The following is a 5,280-nucleotide window of genomic DNA, read 5'->3' as shown; positions in this document are numbered from 1 at the left end:
CCATTCTGGGTTCATTCAGTGGTATGGGATAGCCTGGGAATGTTGCCACAATGTATAACATTGTTTCTCCTGAGTCCTGGAGTCTTCCAGATTCCAAAGGACGGATTTATAAGCAGCATTCTGGAGTGCAGCCTCGTGCACTGCTGGGAACTGCCTTTCTTGGACTTGTTTATTTGGGAAGAACTACTCTGGACTTTGACCCTGCAGCTGCCTGGAAGGAGGTAACCTGGCTTTAGCCAATCCAGGGTGCGGCCCGGAGCAAAGTAAAGCTGGTAGCTACTGCTGGTACTAAGACGCCACACAGTGCCGCAGCTGGGGGGAAGGGCAGGGCAGACTGTTCAGAAGCTTGCAGTACTGAGGAACTCATTTGAAGAGCCAGTCCCCTTCCCTCATTTGAAGCTGATTGGGGAGAGAGATCAAGTTGACTCACTTGACAATGAGAGGCATCTGCAGTTTTCCAGGACTACTGAGTAAAAACCCTTCCTTTAAGCAGCTCTCCCTGTCTCACCTTTGCCGAATTCCCTCACAGGCAGCAATGGGTTTGAGTGTCAATGGCCTGCCAGAGCCACATTGGCCTTGAAGATTCCTAAGAGCTATTTTGAGTGATTTCACTGCTCGAGGTCCTGGCAAACTTATCCATTTTCAGACAATATTTAGATTCTGAGGTAAGTGTGAACTAGATAATGACCTTTCAAGCCGAGGCACGATGTTCTGTTTAAAGCTTTCTTTTCTTCCTCAGAGCATCTACCAAGGGTCAGAGGTGACCCCTCTGCGTGGCCTCCTGGAGATTTCCCTAAGGTTCTGTGCACACTCCTGTGTCTATGGGTGCAGGGCGGGGGAGGGCAATTACTGACGGCAAAACCCTCACGTGTCTTGGGTTCTGAGAAACGTGAAGCTTGTGGAAACCCTTTGCCTCTGCAGCAAATTGAACTTTTGAGATGTGTAGTACCAACTCATGGTCTGAGGCATTTCATGCTCTTCGGATGTTTTAAGGCTGGCCTCAAAATACATGTGAGCATACAGCACCAGCCCCCCCAGTGTGTGTAACTAGTAGTTGGCTTGCTGTGGCTAAAACAATAGGGTATCTGCAACTTTACTTTTAGGTGACTCACCAGAAAAGCTATTTTAGACAGTCTGTAGCGACTAAGATTACATTTGTTCTAAGAGAAACAGACTGAAAGGACAAAAGGCTAATTGCAAAAGTGCTCTTTTTCAGCTCAGAGAAGTCTTGCTGTATTTTCTTAACAGCATCTTAGTTACCAGACACAACAGAAGGCATAAAGGCTGGTATCAAAAACAATGGGGGGGGGGCTGGGGATTTAGCTCAGTGGTAGAGCGCTTACCTAGGAAGCGCAAGGCCCTGGGTTCGGTCCCCAGCTCCGAAAAAAAGAACCAAAAAAAAAAAAAAAACAATGGGAAACAATCACGCCCTGATACCACCTGGCACACTTCTTGCTCATCAAAAGGCAAGCATGTTGGAGAAGCATGGCCTTGTCCACGTGCTCATCATGGAGTCTACACACGCCCTTGTATGGGAACATTTGTCAGGCTGCAGCTATGGTATCCTTCTGACCAATCAGTTGTCCAACCTTCTGATCATCTTGAGTTGCTATCCCTACTGTCTCCACCAACTCAGAGTGAAGGAGCTGGCCGAACTTTCTAGATGGAACTTTGAGCTTCGGCTAAGGCTTCTGGGGTGAGCAAGGATACAGCAGATGCAAGAAATGGTGGGCTCCCATGCTCCTCCAAGCAAGAGTACCAGTAAGCACTTAGCTTATTATCGATTGAACATCTGTGTCCCTGCCTGAAGAAGAGAAGTGAAATGATCCAGAATCTTCTAGAACTGAGAACTACAAGAGTATCCTTCGAAGAAGGGAAAGCTGAAACCATTACACCAGACGTACAGGGGTTTCCCTCCTTCTTGGGTTCCCTCACTTTCCATTGTTGAGATCACATCAGCCCCCAAGAAAATATTGCTTTAGTGACTGGCCTCTTGCCATGGCTGAACCAGGCTAGAACATTCCCAAAGCCTTTACACAACACTAGAGAAGAACAACTGGACATAAGCAAGAAACATAAACACAACACAGGCTTGTGAACTACAGTAACAAGGGCAAGAATTAAAGAACCAGACACGGGAGGGAGGAAGGAATTTTGAGTGCTATGACTTTCTTGTTAATTTCTCAAGAGCCATACTTACTCCATAAGCAATACATTTGTATTTTGAAGCCTCTATAGTGTAACTTTTGGTCTCCTTGTCATACTCTAGTACTTTATGGTTTGTCTACCTTGAGCTGTTTATCTGAGTAATTCTGAGAAGCCTTCCTCCTACTCCTTCCTCCCTTCCCCCATGATGATCCCCACCCCCTCCAGGACTTCTGCAGATGAGCACATAGGTGATCAACTCAGTCATTGAACAAAAGTGCCCCTAATTAGGAGCTGTGGCGCAAGACACTGAGTAATGAGCCATTGCCTACCCGGTCTTATCAGACACAGTCTGATAGGAGGAACTATTAAGGGTCATTTCCTTAATACTTATGTCAACTAAAAACTACGAGATTTGACTTTTAAAAGAAGAGATTTATATGAAAATACATCTAACAGGCTCATTGATCTCTGCCAACAAAAAGATCATTGTTTAGAGAATCCTCAAGTCAATGATGACAACTGAAAGAAGATCTTGTGTGTGAGTACATCTTCCCGAAGATGGCAAAGAGGAAAATCCCACTTTCTAGAACTATCAAGACAGGTGATCTCTGTTCTCTGTGCCTGCAGTCGGATGACTAAGAGGCTCTACCAGAACTATCCAAGCTTATGACTGTTAACTCTTCACCATTGTCTCCACATCTAACCTGAGCTCAGATTTTCCCACCTGGCGGCGTTATCTTCACTTCTCTGGGAATTCCTTAACCTGCCTCAGTTTCCTCAAAGAAGATAAGATAAGATCTGAAGACGTCACAAGTAAATGTGAGCTGAAGCCTGCTGGCCAGCTCTACTGGGAAGAACATTTCCACTTCCGGGGCAGGGCAGGGGATATTCACAAAGAATACTATCCATTGACACACCCTTCAGAGAACAGTCTGTGCGGGAACTAGCCTTCAATCATGGCTCATATGGCATAATTGCCTTATGAGGAAGATACCCAAATTCTTAAGGATTGAACCTTGCTCAAGGGGTTCACTGGGCAGGGCCCTGTAGGTCCTTGGTGGGGTCAGGGAGACTCAGCAAGCTTATTCTAATGGATGGGACAGACAGCCATTGAACTAGCTTAAAAGACAGCAAGCACCCATGGGACCCTACCATTTATCCTAGCACATAACAGACCTGCTGGTACAGAATTATATAAACATACATTTCACATCCCCCAAGTTCCTCAAGACATTTGGCAAAGACCAATTCACATGCTTAGATTATTCCAATAATGTATTCCAAAGGAAACAGCAGGTGGCAGCAGAGGGTTACATTTTTTTACTCTTTGGCACGGAATGAGAACAAAGTGTTAGGGCATAATCACATCTGAGTCACCCCACTGGCCTAGAGATGGCTCACCACCATTTTGTCATGTGGGTAGTGTAGAGTCATCTCCAGTGGGCTCTGTGAATTTTAAAAAGAGACTCTCCCAAAAGCCCCTGTCCAAAGCCAGAAGGCTTCCTGATTTCTGTGAGCCGAGCAAGACAGCAACTCCCGGCAGACTCCACCTCCAGCTTTGAGTCTCTCATATCCTGTGGCCCAATGTCAGGGCATGCTAGTTCATGGCTTCTTCACATCGGAGAGGCCCTCAAAAAACATGGTGAAGTAGACGAGTGGCTAACAAGTGAGTTTTCACAGCACCGTGTTTTTGCTCCATTATATTATCCAAAGCTAGAGTGTGGGGGCTGAGAAAGGGAATTAATAGAACCTGAAACTGAGGTACTTGGCACATTAGAGACCTCAGAAAGTCCCATCAAAACCAGCAGCTGCTGTAGCACTGGGCTCATGAGCTGACAGTGCTGTGATCACTCCCCCACTTGGCCCCAAGTCTTCCTTGCCTTACATAGTCCTATGCTTGGCTTCTAATGTGCAAGCTGCAGCTGGAAAGTTTGCAGTATAGTGTTGTGTTGGATCTTGCAGGCCAGTCCTTTGTTGAATTGCTTTGCAGGGCAAATCCAAGTTTACCTTTAATACGTGACTGGAGCCTGCTAGTGGATGAGAGTTCAGTGGATAAGAGTACTCGATACCAAACCTGAAGACCTGAGCTCAATCCTGGGGGCCCACAGGGTGGAAGGAGAGAATCAACTTCCATATATTGTGGTCTGACCTCTACCTCTACGTGCAAACACACAGCACTCACATGCACACACACACACACACACACACACACACACACACACACACACACACACACGCTCGAAATATAAACATTGTGAATGGTCAGTTTGGTGCTCTGGGCAGGTTCCTCAGAAACACTTGGACTTAGCTGCTTTGTTTCCATCAAAAAAGAAACTGAAACACATCGTTTAGAGGAGGGTAGAGGTATGGAGGAAGATGGAGGGATAGTTGGAGGGATGGAGGTGGAGGGAAAGATGGGGGAGGGAGGGAGGGATAAGGAGGATGGAGGATTTTGCTAAATTTTGATAAAAGGAACAAAATTTAGCTCTTTTTTTTTCTCTCTCTCTTCTCCCTCTATTACCTCCCTTCCTTCCCCATCTCCTCAATTCCAATAAATCTCCTCCCCATGACAAAAAAAAAAAGGAACAAAATTTATTAAAAAAAAAAAAAAAAGACAAAATTGGAAATCTGGTTCCTAAGATCCTAACAGATCTTGCAAACAGATGTACTTGTGGGTTTTCTTTCTGAAAGTTGAGTTGACAAAAAAATTAGCAGCCTTGGCCCTTTGTAAGTCACATAATTGAACTTGCAGCATCCACAGAGCCTGGAAGAGCCTCCGGAAAGGTGGGGTAGCAAATGAGGACAATATTCTGTGACTTGATGTGTGGCTTCAGCTTCAGACATTGAATGAGCTGGTTTTACTTTCCTACAGAAAACATAATCTTGGGGCTGGGAGTGTGGCTCAATGCTTGCCTAGGATGCCAGTCGCCAGCAGTGCACCCTGGTGATACCGAAGCGGTGGCACATTCTTGCCATACCAGTCCTAGGGACGTGGGGGCAGAAAGATGAGACATTGAAGGTCATCGTCCACTTTATGATGAACTCAGAGCCAGTCTGAACTCCATGAGATCCTGTCAAGAAAGAGAGGGAGAGAGGAAAGCAGTCAGGCAATGCTATCTTATTTTGACATCT

Source organism: Rattus norvegicus, chromosome 1 (assembly GCF_036323735.1).
Source record: "Rattus norvegicus strain BN/NHsdMcwi chromosome 1, GRCr8, whole genome shotgun sequence".
NCBI classification, from domain to species: domain Eukaryota; kingdom Metazoa; phylum Chordata; class Mammalia; order Rodentia; family Muridae; genus Rattus; species Rattus norvegicus.
Note: the sequence above shows the minus strand (reverse complement) of the source record.